The sequence below is a fragment of the Felis catus genome, chromosome A1 (assembly GCF_018350175.1).
Source record: "Felis catus isolate Fca126 chromosome A1, F.catus_Fca126_mat1.0, whole genome shotgun sequence".
NCBI classification, from domain to species: domain Eukaryota; kingdom Metazoa; phylum Chordata; class Mammalia; order Carnivora; family Felidae; genus Felis; species Felis catus.
The window spans coordinates 37,333,169-37,349,566 of NC_058368.1; the positions used below are offsets into that span (position 1 = coordinate 37,333,169).

The following is a 16,398-nucleotide window of genomic DNA, read 5'->3' on the forward strand; positions in this document are numbered from 1 at the left end:
ACAGACTTTGATCCTTTGTGAAACTCATTCTGCAAGTAAATCTTAAGTGTCTCCAGTATTTTCTTCTCCCAAGTTCCCATTTTCCATTTCCTCATGGGACCATCAGGAGTTCTTTTGTTCACCTTAAACCCACCATTTTGTATTTTCATGGTCTATATTCTAGATGCAAGCCTCTTCAGTCATCTATTCAACTCATATTGTCCTTTCTTTTGTGCCCGAGTTCCGCTCCATCTGTCTCCTAGTTTTTTAACTTGCCTGACCCAAACACTCCTGTGTTTGTAGTAGGTACATGTTTTACTGTTTATATCCTCACGTGTATAAAATGTAACTGTATTTTTCTACCTCAATTTAACTTCTATTTTAAACTTCTTTCCATTGAATAATGGAAAACCTAATCTTGCCAATTCAAAATAAATTCAGTCAAACTTGTTATATCTGTTTAATATGGGTTTATAATCCAATCATGTTAAGATTCAAATGTACTTCTGAGGTTTTCTCCTTGTCCGTCCATAATGAGGTTAATTAAATTATAAGTCCTGCTAGGCATACCTGTTGCTAAAGGGTCCTTGTAGAGATAGGAATCTCTAGGTTCTTCAGGATATAAAATAGAGCTGAGGTCATATGCTTAGGCATAAGAATGGTGAGCTGAATGGAATTAAAGTATATTATTCCATTTCAATTTTGCTTTCTGCTACCAATGACCCACTAATACATGAGCTATATCTTCACAAAATTTCCAGTGGAGATGGCCCAGACTGTACTGGGAAAGCCATCTCATGTCAGCCCCAATAGGTTTCTTGCAGTGACCTTCTGTATCTTATTTGGAGACAAGGAGAGCTTTCAGATTCTACTCCACTCTACAGACCCAGACAGTGTGAGTGATCACTAGGCATCAGAAGCCTTCAAATGCCACACATTTCCATAATGAAATTTCTTCTCTCCGGCACCAGGTTTTCTCTTTCTGCCTCAACTGAACTCAGATAGAGAAGCGCAAGTTATCCCTGCTCTTGAACTCCAAAGTGGAAGGTAGATTCCAGACTGACAAGTGGATGCAGTGATTTTACACCATCACCTGCACACCCTCTTTAACCTCCCATCCTCGGCCACACACACAAATTGCTTCTAACATGTTAAATTTTTTCCCCAAAAACTTTTTTTCCTTCTTTACAAATCCTGAGTTTTCTAGTTCAGAGATTTTAGGGAAGAACTTCTTTGGCCAGTACATGTGGACTTTCTCCCTCACATCTGAATCCTAGGCTTTTGCTCCTAGCATTGAAAATGTGGTGTCTTTTCTCCCTGGCTTGAATCCATCTACTGGTTGCAATGAATGGTGCTGGCTCCTGCACTCTGAATTTCAGTGATTATGGGCAGCAGAAAAAAGATTCTACAGTTTATGTCTCAGATTAGTATTCTGCCACACTCAGTTATTAATTTCATACTCTAATTTTTTTCTTTCCTTTTCTGATCTGAGCAGAAACTTTTTTTTTTTTTCAGAGGGTGCTACTGCCCTAAAGCCCACCTATTTCTCTATTTCCCCACACCTCGTGCGGCTCAGGGTCAAGAGATGCCATGCATCCTCTTTACTCTCTGACCCTGGGAATGACTTTCATCACTCCAGTCTCCTGTGGGCACTGCTCTCGTGGGCATTCACAAAAAAATTCATATGCTAGAATTTTAAAATGGACACTGATCTAATGAGATACAATTAACATCACTTTTTAAACCATGATAACAAAGGTGAGAATTTTCAGTTTTGATAAAACCGGTTGTGTGACTTTTTAAAGTATTTTTTTATTTGTGAAGGAGAGAGAGCATGTGCATGCACAAACCCACATGAACAGGGGAGGGGCAGAAGGAGAGGGAGAGAGAGAAGTTTAGGTAGGCTTAGATAGTGCAGAACCCAAAGTTGGTGCTTGATTTCACAACCCTGGGATCATGACCTGAACTGAAATCAAGAGTCAGACACTCAGCTGACTGAGCCACAACCCAGGCATCCCTAAAACTGGTTATGTGACCTTCAGTCTCCATTCAATTTAAGCAGATAGAAAGGTTGAGAGTGAGAAGATGAATGAAAGGGATTTGGGGGTGAAAGAGTGTTTGATATTTAGAGTTAGTGGGGTTTTTTTAATTTTTAAGTAAAAAAATAATTTAGGATACATCAGAGAAGTCATAAGGCCTGTGTGACTTTTCATTTGGGGCAGTGAGTAAATGAGTAAATGCTGAGGAACAGTGGGGGAAAAACCAAAGCTTTTTGTTTCATGCCACAAATAGTGTTTTAGAACCATTTACATCCTGCTCTACTATTTTTCTTGGTCATTGCCAACCCCAAAGTTCATTGTCTTCCCACTTATGCACTGAAGATACAGCATATCCCTCGTAGTGGCCCCTACTCCCTTAAGTCCTGACACTCTGGGTTACTTTATCATCCATGTAATTGATCCAGGCATATTGTGTTATTTCTTTGCCTTATATCCAGTGACCCTCCTACATGCACTGAGTAAGCCTCCTTCCCCCCCCCCCCATTCCCACCCCCCATCACACTTTGGATCGTGCAGTTGGCCAGAATGGCTCCACTTGTAGAATAATAAATACATTGTCGTATCTGGCCACAACCCTCTAACCTACTCCTTTAATTTAAATAACTCAATTCCTCCCCATTATATATTCTTAACCTATGGAGTCCCCTGCTTTCTCCGCAGCAGCTCTCTCATCAGAATTTTTTATGTCTTTCTTAAGTTTTAATGTTACGTCTACTTTGACCTCCCTTTTCCCAGGATCTTCATTACCTTCACCCCATTACCTTTTCATCACTCCTGTCTTGCAAAATCTACCTGGTTGAGATTCATAGGTCCCCTTTCTCCGTACTGGCATCCATGTACATGAAGAGTGACTTAGAAGAATACAAAATCATGCAAATTCATGTTGAAGGCATCCACTGGTTCTTTCTATAATTAGCTCCTTTTCCCTGTCCCAAACCCAGTTACTTCAAACATCCTCCGCTGTCCACAAATTTCTGACTCTCCCTCTGCCATTAATTCTGGACAGATAATTTCATCTTTCTACTTCTTTGGACTTCACAGACAGAGTAGGTAATTACTCCTTTAAGTTTCTTCAACCAACTTATTACACACTTCTACAATCTCATCCATCTTTGGCCTCTACCTCTTCTCTGGATAACGTGCTGTCCTGAATTGTCTTCAACTTGAGCTACTGATTCTTCTTGATTTTCTCCTTCTAAATCTCCTTTCATATGAATTCCACTGCATCCAATGTTTGTCACAGGAGGCAGGAGTAAAGAAAACGTCCTCCAACCACACACCCTTCTTCTACTTTGCCCTATATTTCCCCTCTCTCTCAAAGCCAAATTTCTTGAAGAGAATTGGCTGCCCCTATTTACTTTCCGATGACTCTGAATTCTACTGCAATTTCGCCTTCACTCACATCACGCATTGAAACCTCTCTTGTCAAGGCCACAGTGACCTCTGCTGCTAAATCAAATCTAACATTTGAGACTACACAAATTATTTTCATCCACCTGCTTTTCTTTTAGTATCACTTAGACCTCGTAGTATTATCTACATTTTCTGAATAAGAAACTGATATTCTGAAAGCTAATTTGGTCAGTATCACCAACATAACTATAGCTGGTAAAACCTGATCTCGAATCAAGGCCTTCTGACTCAGGATCCTATGTTTTGCCACGGTAAAATAAGGTGAATCAATTATACTTCTATTCATTATTCCATGGATGTTCACCATTTATTTTTTACTTAATTCTATATATTTCCATGGCCCACATTGATAGCAGATGCCACAGCATCTGAGGCTATTAATAATTTAAGATGACCTAGAAATTTCTGGGGAAAGGGGAAGCTAATGAGAACAGTTTTGTCTCATGAATTTCTGAGCAAACATAAAGACACTGAACGTGTTAGAAACACACTATTTTTCTTGTGTAATGTAAATGGACTCAAGTGAAATTCTTAAAAAAAAAAAACAGCAAAAGAGTAAAATCTTACCCATTGTTAGGAATTAGCTTCTGGATTGGGCTTAAAAACCCAATATTGAATGATAGATCTCTGATCTGATTTGGAAAAAAATCCATTTTTTTTCTCTTTGTCTTTATAAATCTCTTTCCGTTGAGAAACTTCTATTTTGGTGGTAAGAAACTCATGGAGAATAATTATCCACAAGAATTTTCAGTTCACTGCTATGGTATAGGTATGTGCAAAGCGCCCTGAAAGCAGAAGAAAATAAGCTCTAGAGAGCAGGCTTTCCAGAATAAATGGCACTTGAGCGAGGACTTAATGGATTGTAGATGTTTTTCAAGTGAAGTGGGCAAGAGAGGAAAGACATCTAAGCTGAGGGACCAACATATGCAAAATGCAGAGACATAGATACCCTGGTGTGTTTAGAGAAGTGCAACCAGTTGTTCCAATGGAATATTAGTCAAGTCTCTCAAAAATCTAATTACCAGGGTGACAATTCAAAGTAGTTTGGAGAACTAAAATCAGCAGAGTGGATTTATTGTTCACACAGTGGAAAATCTCCAGAGTGGCTGGTTTCAAGCACAGATGGATGGGAGGATTTAAAAGATGCCATTAGTTTTCTGTTTCGTTTTCCTCTCCTGTCTTTCTCTCCCTTTCCTTCTCTACCCACCTCCCTCTTTTCTCTTTTTCCTTCCTTCTCTGTTAGCCCCATCCCCACGCAGGATCTTACCACGGAGAAATCAAAATAGCTCCCAGCAGTGCTAAGCTAAACTCGTCCCCATATTCCTGGTCACAAAATGTGTATTTTCTACCCATATTTCAGTTATACACGTACCAGGTTAAGAAACCCTGTTCTAGCTGAATGGGGAGCCTTTGTCAGGAGTGTGATAATTCATATGTAAGAAAAACAGGGTAACTCTAGTACTTTTAGAGATAATTCAGGGAAACAAAAAAATTTTATGGTGTTTTTCATGATTCAGACATATGTTGTCTTTACTATGTGTCATAATTTATATCACCCATTTTATGTTGATGCAAATATATGTTTTTTCATTACTGTTAAGCCCTGCAAAAAGTAAATCGGCACACACAAGTTTGAAGCTCTGTACCAAGCGCAAAGGGAAAAAATGCACATTTTGCGGTGTATACATAACTGACCAATAGCCTTCCATAAAATAAATCCCAGTTTTTACTTGCATCAGAAGTCTACCTGTTTGAATTTTCCAGCATCGACTCCTTGAAATTACGTAGCTTTGTAATTGTCAATATGATAATACAATTCGATTAGAAGAGAAGTTTTTGTGTGTATTTTCGCAAAGCGGGATCTAATAGTTCCCTTCTGTGTCCATTTGCGGTTTGGTTAGTAAAGAGCGAGAGAGATGGTTGTCTTAGCACTTTTACTGTTTGGCAACTTAGTTTTTAATCATAAACGTATCAGTGTGTCCACCTCCAGCAGTATGACAGGTGTGAAAAGGAATTGATGAATCCAGCATTTTCACCAAAACAATAGGGTGGCAGTGTAGACTAGAAAGAAAGGAGCCAAATGAAGATGGCATATATTACTGGCATCATGTCTCAGATGGAAGGGCCAGGAAAACAAATGAGAGAACCATTTGGATGCAATTAGGAAGCAGGAGGCAGGAAAAAGGAAGAAAAGTCTGTAAACTAAGGAGCAGATGATGCCTGTGTAGCCCACAGTCCCCAAACCTTTCAGCTTGCCTTTGCTGCTTGTTCTGCTGTAACAGTGTATGTGGACACTCGCTGAAATGTACTCAGCCTTGAGATTATTAATAATTTTGAAACTGAAGCCAGCTGCATACAAAATACTGTAGACTGAATGCTTCAAATGATTCTCCTGGCTTTATGCATCCCCTATTAAGACATTTATCTCATTAAATTGCAGTTTTATTTTCGGTGTCCTTAACTAAACCCTGAGCTCCAAAGCGTAGTTCCAATAGCACATTTGAAAAGCATCTCTGTATGTGCCACATGCTAGATACGTAATGAGAATTTTTAATAAATTAATTTATAAATCAATTTTCACATGTCTTCATGGGTTTCCCTCCCACCCCCCATTCAAAGCAACTGAAACTCAGAATAATACCCACCGTCTTTTTTTAATTATTATTATTATTTTTCCATTTAACAAATATTTAGTGCTAGGCCCTGAGGATTCAAAAATCGGCCTTGGAAATTTCTATGCCCTTGATGTGTCATACTTTAAATAAGGTGGGGCATGTGAAAGAGAAGTAAACCATTGACTGCCATGTACAAGGCATAGTGTTCCCCACTTGCATGCATTATCTCCAATGCTCAGAACAACCCCAGGGTCATCTTGTTGTGTGCATTTGGAGAAAATGAGGCTCAAAGATACTTATGAAATTTCCCTAAGATTTTAAACCAGTTGTTGGAAAATCCAGGATATAAACACCATGTTTTTTACCTTGTTGAATGTTGCCAGTTCTTTCTTTCTTCATGGAGCTAGGCAGTAGTTTTCTATTTCTTTTCAGTCATGTAAAATGGGAGGATAGGGGCACCTGGGTGGCTCAGTTGGTTAAGCTTCTGACTCTTGATTTCTGCTCAGGTCATGGTCTCGCGGTTGGTGAGTTTGAGCCCCTCATCTGGCTCTGTGCTGACAGCTCAGAGCCTTCTTGGGATTCGCTCTCTCTATTTTTTCTCTCTGCCCCTCCCTTGCTCATTTGCTCTCTTTCTCTCAAAAAAAATATATATATAATTTTATACAAGTACATAAAATGGGAGGATAAATAGTGATATTGACATCAGCACCTTTTTCATTCCTACTAGTTAAAATCTATACTAATCCTGTTTTTGTCTCCTTCATATTTTCATGCCTAAAATATATTTTCAATCCTTTTCTTCCATCGTTCTTCCTTACTAAACACTTCTCGTATTGGTGGTTGAAATAGGGTTTCCAGATAATGGAGAAGACAACCTCCTGAATAATTACATATTTGCCCCAGTGGCCATACATGATACTTCTGTTACCCACTCCCTCATTTTTGCATGAATTAGAACATAAGATCTATATGATGATGGGGTAGATCATACCTGTTCTCACTGCAGAACTTCCTTAGAGTAGCACTCCCAGGTTTAGCTCTAAGTCTCTGCTAAATTGCCTTTTATAGTCAAGATATAACAGTTTTCTTCTAAAGTGCATAATGATTCCAATTTGTGTGTTAGGACTACCTGCCATTTGTGCTTTCATTCATTCCATGAATATTTGTATAAGCCTCTACTATGTAGAAGACATTATTAGGTTTTAGAGCTACAGCTTTTTATTTTTTTTATTTAAATAAAAAAACTTTTTTAGTGTTTATTTATCTTTGAGAGAGACAGGGAGACAGAGAGACAGAAACAGAGCACGAGCAGGGGAGGAGCAGAGAGAAAGGGAGACACAGAATCCGAAGCAGGCTCCAGGTTCCAAGCTATAAGCACAGAGCCCAACGCGGGGCTCGAACACATGAACCCTGAGATCATGACCTGAGCATAAGTCAGACACTTAACCCACTGAGCCACCCAGGTGCTCTGGCAGCCTTTTATTTTTAAGACAAAGTCGCTGTGCACATCAGGCTTATATTTCAATAACTGTCCCAGACTAAACTTTCCAGAAGGGATGAATAGACATGCTATATACCTTTCTAGTGAATGGTGTCTGCTTTTGATGATGACGATGATAACAACATTCTGATGAAAAAAGTCCTGACTCACGCTAATTTATGAGTTTCATCTTTAAGTATTGTTGGAAATTGTGTCCTATTTTATAGCAAGTTTGGAGGGGATGCCAGTGATGAAATGAATCCCTAATAGGCTGGACGTTAGAATATGAAGTAACAATGGCAAATTACAGAAATAACGGAATTCAAACCTGGTGATTCTCAAACTTCGTTTCATATTCAAATCACTTGGGGAGCTTTTAAAAAATCTTGATTACCCTCCTACACCCCAAAGTCATTGAATCAGAAAGTCAATAGGTGGGACCTAGGTATCAGGTGTTTGTTGTTGTTGGTGGTGTGTGTGTGTGTGTGTGTGTGTGTGTGTGTGTGTGTGTGTTTAACTACCTGGGTTATTTCGACATGCAGACAAGCTTAAGAGCCAGTGATCCAAACACATTTTTATCAACCTTTAATGTACATGCAAATTGACTGAGGATCTTATTAAATACAGATTCTGGTTTAATAGATCTGGGGTGGGTCCTAGATTCTCCATGTCCCATGAGCAACCAGATTCTGCTACTGCTGATCTGTGTGCCACACATCAAGTGGCAAGGCTCCAAACAACACTTCTCAGCTACATGACTGGAAGAGCTCTGTAGCTAGCTACTTAGCCCTTTTCTGGGCACCGGTTACTTCAAACCCCATTCATGTCAGTGTTCCGTGACAAGGACTGTTAAAAAGCATTCAGGGAAGAGACTGCAATGTCATAGGTTTTCTGACAAGTTTGAAAACCTTCCCATCCCAACCCAAGCCTGAGCAGGAATGCTGGAACATACATCTGCATGCACTGATCTCTTCCAGGGTCTTCAAGAAGTACCATCATCGGTACTTGGCTCATGTTTACCCAATGGCCAAACCTCCAGAAGAGAAGAAAAGGCCAGGCTTGGCATCTCCATGTGACACAGCAGTGCTGTAGCTTCTGCATATTCTAACTGTGTTTCCTAAGTGATTAACCCTAGTATAAACTGTTCCACAACCTAGTGCGTTAGACAGATGTTAAGAAAGACCTGTTCCTTTTGGTGTATGAAAGTATAGCTTAGAATTGGGCAACATTTAGAAATGAGATATTTAGCCCCAGAAGTGATCACCCCAGTTTCTTACAAAAATGTATTCTAAATGATCACAGAAGAAGATCCCTTTGTGGTGTCTCCACAGGTGAACCACAAAACAGAATATTAATTATATAGAACAAACTGAGGATCGATGGAGGGGAGGTGGGCACAGAGATGGAGTAAATGGGTGATGGGTATTAGGACCGCACTTGTCATGAGCACTGGGTGTTGTATGTGATGAATCACAAAGTTCTACTACGGAAACTAATAATACACTATATGTTAACTAACTGGAATTTAAAGACAAACTAAAAAAATGAAAAAAAATCCCGTGTCTCCACCCCAATTCTTTTTTCTTAACTATGAAAATTCTATTCTTGTAATATATTTAAAAATGTTTCAATGTTTGAATTTCAAATGTACTTGAACCATTGTCCCCACTTTTTTCTTAGGTTAGAATTTAGAACAAAATGCCTATAATCATCAAAAATGGCTGACATACAAAGTGAAAGAGAAATGTACACGTTTAAGAAAGAGAAATTTTTGCCAATTGAGGAATAATAGGACTTTGTATTTTAACCTTTCAGTCACAGGAGTTCTGATATGAATCCAAAATATTTGACTGCACTGAAAAATTATAGCATTTTACCAGCACAAAATGTATTCTATAATCTGGTCCTATTGGGCTATTATGTATTGGTTATGCCAATAATAAATGCCCAATAAAAGTCAGTGTATACTAAATCAATGATTCTAATGAACTTCATCTTCTACAGTGAATTTATTTTACAGTAGCTTTTGAATGGGAAGTGGAGTTGGTAGAAAAGTAGAGTAAGAATGTGTTTAAAAAGAAAAATTCCCCAAAGTGCTTATTTTCAAAGAATTAAAGATTACAAATCACTTCAAATGATCCATGGATTGGAGAGACTTCCCCATTGGAAAGGCTCCTTTGTCTGCAGTAACAAAAGAAAGATACATTTTAACATGCATCTTTTTTTTTAAATCATAGCAACCTTTTACATATGCAATCATAACACATCTACCTGTGGTATATCTCAATTACAAATATCAGCCATTCCGTTCATCTCATCCCAAATTGAGTCTGAGATGAATTCAGCAATTCAGCACTGTTATTCCAGCTTTAGTCAACCGAGAAAATCCTTTATGGAAATAAAAATACCTCTGGTTTTCTGTTTATTTCTGTGACCTAGTAAAAATAAAGTGAACACAGAGTTTAACTGGCATGGTTACACTGCCTGGAACACAGTAGATTCACAATACATGATTTTATGTTCTGTATACATTTATGTGGATTATTCTAAGATTTGTTTTTTTTCTTCACTTAGCAAATTGTAATTAGATATGAACTTAACACTCTTGTAAAGAAAAATGTGAACATCTATTGTAAAAGTTGCCCAAAATTCAAAAGGATTTGGTTATAACGAGTCAACCAAGCTCGGCCTTTAATGGATATGTAATATATTTTTCAGGATACTGTCATAGTTTTCAATTATTGCTTTAACAGATTACCACAAAATTAGCAGCTTAAAATAACACCCATTTATTAACTCTTCTTCCCCTCCTTAGAAGTCTGAGTACCGAGCAGCTCAGCTGGTCCTCTCCTGGGTGGTTTACAATGCAGCAATGAAGGTATCAGCAGGGTTGTACTGCTTTCTGGAAGCTCTGTGGATGAGTGCACTTCTAAGCTCATTCAGATTGTTTGTGAATTCAGTTCTGTATTGTTATAGGACTGAAGTCCCGTTTTCTTGCTGACTGTGCATTAGGAGTCTATTTCCTTAAGTCTGGGTATCTCCCTATTTTAAGGGCTATAATGTCAATTACATATGCAAACACCTTTTGCCATGTTACATAACATATTCCAATTTCCCTGAAGTAAGGCATGGACATCTTTGGGGCACTATTTTCCCTGCAGATAGGCTAAGAGATGGATTCTGAGATACTGAGCTTTCCTTATGAAACACCAATAGGATGCTTGAGTAGGATCAAGGAAGCTCAAAGGGGAAGAAAACATTGATGTCTGAAGATTCCTCCTGGCTCAATGAGACAGATATTTTGTAACTTTTCATAGATATTTTACATCTTCCAATATGCACCTTCATTTCTAAGGCCTTTTGGAAATCATCTCCAATTGGGCTAATTGACAATCCCCACCAAACAGTTTGATTGCGAATGTTGGTATGTTATGACCCTTCCAACTGTGTGTCCTGAGTCAAGCATAAAGCACAAAAAAGAAATTCATTTGATTCACTTAAATTGTATTAAATCTCTTATTTCAAAGAATCTTACCAGGCAACTTCTACTCAGTAATTCTTCACAGAAATCTGCATGCTAAATTGCTAAATACATCTGTAAATGAGATGGAGAAGATGGTATGTTCTATAGTGCTTTTTGTAGGATGAAGTCTTTTGTGGACTAGATGGAGAGATCAGACATATGCAGGATAGTTGGCTTTGCTAAATTTGAATGCTTAGATGACTCAGTGTAAGCATTTTAAAGATAAGCTAAATACCTGTTATTGAAATTCCTCTCCTTGCATTGAATGTTAACTGCTATTTACACAAAATTCTGTAAATAAAATGAATTTTTTTTTTTACTGTTGGAACATGAAAGGATCATAAATCGAAAGCTGTCTCAAAGCAACAGTGTTTTTAGCACCTGGTTTATGGTCAGCATTGCCCACACTCATCTGGACTTCAAAAATGTTTAGGATTTTATAACAACTACAAAAAATGTGAAGGAAACTGGTTTCCCAAGTTAATAAGGCAGTGGGGCTGTGTGTGAGGAGGGAAGTTAGGTGGATGATGCTTTTCAAAAGGAAAAAAAAAACCTTTTAAGCTATTTAATTTTTTAGAATTTCAAAATTGTTCACTTAATTTTTTTTTCCCCTGCTCATCACACTCTACCTTTAACGTACAATGTTTTTTTCCCCATGAATTTTCTAGAGTTACCTTCCCTTCTTCATAATGAAGTAGAGAATTCAGAATGTATGTGCAGTACTTTTTTATACATTAAAATTAAAATATCATCTCATCATCCATTTTGCCATATCTCATAACTTTGAAAATTACCGTTCCATAGTATTATTTGAAAGGTTTACATAACCATTCCGAAAGTACATTTTACGCTCCTATTAAATCAAGACCTCACATTGCCAAGATGGCACCTTAAGAAAGTTTATTAACACAAAACCATGACTTTGCAATGACTTAAAGTCGATTTGCAAAATAGAAATCAGGGCTGTTTGTGAAATATAGAGGCAGGGTTGCTTGTACATATGTAGAGTCCATGAATATCATATTTATGTTTTAATTATTCTGAAATACAAATTTATGATCTTTCTGAGGGGAGTAAGTGGTTTACAGTGCCTAGTGAATTTATTCCTTTAATGTTTTAAGTGACAGTTTCCTTTGAGAGTCAGGGAATTCCAATTTTCAAAATGAGGAAAAGAAATATATGTTGTAAAGTCAGTTTGCTCATTCTATCCACAGAAAACACTCAATTCCTATTTACTAATTCGTATATATTGCAAAGATGATATTCCCCCAGTAATTTTGATAGTTTCCTCATTAGCTTCCAGTATATACTACATATCTCTGGGTAGCACTTTGATCTGCTATCATGACCCTTGTGTCTCTGATAGAGGTACACACGTAAGAGGAACAGGTGAGGAGTAGATGGGAGAAGCAGCATATTCATTTCTATATTTGTGTGGTTTATATTAGTTTCCCCAAACAGGGGAGTAATCTTTTTGAAGATGGAAGAAAACTTTCCATTGTGCCTAGCACAATGTCTTGCATGTATTAGGCATGGCCTAGTCATGTTTATTAAATGTGTCTAGTAAATAAATAGTTAATGATAATAGTTTTTATCTTTGTTGAAGCTTCAGGAAATTGTCTCCAAAACTGTAAGGAGAAGGACAATAATACAAAGTTCCGTTGAGGTTGTAAACTTTGTGATTTAATGAGTTCTTAACATTCAGCCATTCTGGGTTTACCCTCGTTTACCTTACTATATATGTAAGCCTGGTCATCTTCGTTTTACAATCAGTCATATCCCGGGGTGGCTGGGTGGCTCAGTCGGTTGGGTGTCTGACTTCAGCTCAGGTCGTGATCTCGCGGTCTGTGAGTTTGAGCCCTGCGTCGGGCTCTGTGCTGACAGCTCAGAGCCTGGAGCCTCTTTCAGATTCTGTGTCTCCCTCTCTCTCTGACCTTCCCCCATTCATGCTCTGTCTTTCTGTCTCAAAAACAAATAAACGTTAAAAAAAATTTTTAAATCAGTCATATCCCTTGTATCCACACTTGGACTTACATTTTCTATAATATATACAGGAATTTTGCATAAGTAAACATTTATTCCCATATTTTAAATAAATTGTATTCCTTCTGTATTTCTGTAGGGCTCATAAAATTGTCCTTGATTATTCTTCTCTATTCTCTAACCTCTTAACGTTTTATGTTTTCTTACTATTTTCTTGCAAATATTACATTTGTCAGATATATAATTTTATAACTTTCTATATTTTTCTCTTTATGAGGAGTAACTTTATCTTTTTAAAAAAATTTTAATGTTAATAACTTTATCTTTAAACTTGTATCTATTTTTTCACCTAGTGCATGCAGGGAAGATGCATTATTCTTAATAATTCAAATGAATAATTAGTTTTGATTGACCTCATTGTTAGATGAGATTTCATCTCAGAGAATTTTTTTGTTCTGTTTTTTGTTTTTTGTTGTTGTTGTTGTTGTTTTATTTTTTTACTTTTGGTATTGTCTCTGTAAGTATAACACTTTGGTTAAACTTTCTGATGAAGGTAAAATTGAAGTACATGTTTTAAGGGCAATAGTTGAAGAAAAAGAAAGTAACTACTTTTCTAAATAGGATTTTGAATATTTTTTACATTCATGATTTCTGGTTTTTCTTCTAACTCCTTAAGTTGTCAAAATTTTTTTCTTGATATTCTATGTCTTAATTTTTTCAACTGTAAAATCAGAGGGTTGAACGAAAGTATCTCTAAAGTTCCATGGTCTGACCATTTAAATCAAAGCCCTGGTCCCTCATGAGATTTCCAAATGAAAAAGAACATATGAACTCACTGTAAGATAAAAGGGGAAAAAAAGTCAGAGGGCTTCAGAAATGGATAAGTATATTAGATTGCTTTGAGCGTATGGGCCTTCAATCTAAAACACTATCAGTTTTATGGATTTTTGTTGTAAAATAAAAATGCTGATTCAATGAATCCAATGGAAGAATGAGTGGACAAACTGCTAAGACAACTTCACAACACATTAGTTAATTCCAATAGCAGTAATAATAGTTACTTTTTGAGGAGCACTTCACTTGTGTGAAATATTTTACACAAATTCATTTATTTTCAAAATTTCACTATGAGATAGAGCAAGTTCATAATTTCCATGCCGACGAGTCTTAGGAGGACAACTTTTTGGAAGAGAGGACAGTGACTTTTCTTGAATCTAGGACTGCATACAATACTGTTTTAACATCTGCTCTGTGTTTATTGAGCCAGTTTGAAACTCCCACCAGTGAGCACTAGATACTAGTAAATTAATCACTTACACAAGATAAACTGAGGCATAAGATATGTTATATGACTTCTTTCATCCAAAAATGATGTTAAACCTCAAGACCTATGTACTTCTTCACCCTAGGTACCCATTTCACAGGCTCATGGTTTCTGGATCTTGTTCAGAATTGCCTGCAAGAGACATTTCACTGTTTCTTGATACGCACACAACACATGAAATTATATTTGCATCTTATTTGTCCATTTGACATTTTGTTGTCTTTTTCCATAAATTTTTAATATGACTCTTCCACCTCTGGAGATGTTTAGGGCAACTACAAGCAAATAGATAAAATATTCGTCATGAGGTCAGCTTCTTGTTGGGATATCTACCACATGGGCCCACGATGTTTGTTAAATTGAATAGAATTGACAGTAATCAATACGAAATAAACTGGGTATATTAGTGCCTTTATAATTCCATCTGTGTCATAAAACCCAACATTAGAAAGGGGGTTATAGCTCCAATGCTTTCATTGCTCATTTAATGGTTAGTGAATGAGTTCCCTCTCCTTTTCAAATTTGTAAAATAGGCCTGAAAACCAATTATGAAAATTGTGAATTTTCTGGTCTCTCACATGTGTATTTCCATTTCTATTGGTATCACAAGTTTATAGCTTTAGTTTATAGCTTTATCAGCTATAAATTACTTACCGGCTGTATTCCATACTATAGAATATCTCTTTTATATTCCCTGATTGAAGGCCTGATCTTTCCCTTAAATTGTCAGTACCTCTTGTAGTGAGTCTCTAGAATCTTCTTCAACACAAGCTTTATACATGGCCAAATGATCTTTTTATAAAATTTATTTATGTATTTTGAGAGAGAGAGAGAGAGAGAGTGCACACAAGAGGAGAAGGGGCACAGAGAGAGAATCCCAAGCAGGCTCTGCATTGTCAGAACACAGCCTGATGTGGGGCTTGAACTCACAAAACTGTGACATCATGTCCGGAGCCAAAACCAATAGTTGGATGCTTAACCGACCGAGTCACCCAGGTGCCCCAAGATGATCTTTTTAAAACATAAATTCCTGGACCAAAATCTTCGAAGTTCCCTTTGGGATACCCAAAGATACCTTTGGGATCAAATTGCAAGCTCCAAGTGTGACACAGAGGCCCCCTTCATTACCTGCGGTACACCGACAGCTCCAAGCTCAGGGTTGATTCTCTTCATCCCTTCAACCACAAATACTAGAAGTCTTCAATCATGACATGCTCACTTTTGCCTGTGTGCCTGTACATTATTCCCTCTTCCTTGAATACCCTTCTCTCTGTTTCTGCCAACTTCCCCTGGCTACAGTTTTAAATTAGATATCACCTCCTTTGAGAAGCTCCAAATTAGAAACCTGCCTCCTTTGGGAAGCCAGTACTTTCTAAGATTGGGGTAGGTGCTGTCCATTTGGCATCCTGGGGGTAGGCATTTATCCCACACGTTGTTTTGGGATTGATTGGTTTCTTAATGGGCTTCTGCATTGTAATCTAAAGTTATCAAGGGTCGAAGACTCTGTCTTGTTCTCAGTTAAATCCCTAGTAATTAAAAGCACAATGAGATATCACCTCACACCTGTCGGAATGGCTAAAGTGAACAACTCAGGAAGCAACAGATGTTGGCAAGGATGCAGAGAAAGGGGAACCCATTTACACGGCTGGTGAGAATGCAAACTGGTATAGCCACTTTGGAGAACAGTATGGAGGTTCCTCAAAAAATTAAAAATAGAACTGCCCTACGACCCAGCAATTGCACTACTAGTTATTTATCCAAAGGATACAAAATTGCTGATTTGAAGGGGCACATGCACCCCGATGTTTATAGCAGTGCTATCGCAATAGCCCAATTGTGGAAAGAGCCCAAATGCCCAGTGACTGATGAATGGGTAAAGAAGATATGGTATACGGAATATTACTTGGCAATTAAGAAGAATTAAATCTTGCCATTTGCAACAACATGGATGGAAGTAGAATGTATTATGCTAAGTGAAATAAATCTGGGAAAGGCAAATATCATATGATTTCACTCACATG

At 37.5% G+C, this 16,398-nt stretch overlaps 1 long non-coding RNA gene across 1 annotated transcript in view; it reads left to right on the forward strand.

Moving 5' to 3' along the window:
- Positions 1-12,940, forward strand: part of LOC123384380 — a 58,330-nt gene extending 45,390 nt beyond the window's left edge. Inside the window, exon 3 of the long non-coding RNA XR_006595408.1 lies at positions 8,525-12,940. This is a non-coding gene — a long non-coding RNA (uncharacterized LOC123384380). The remainder of the gene's footprint in view (positions 1-8,524) is intronic.
- The last annotated feature ends 3,458 nt before the right edge of the window (positions 12,941-16,398 follow it).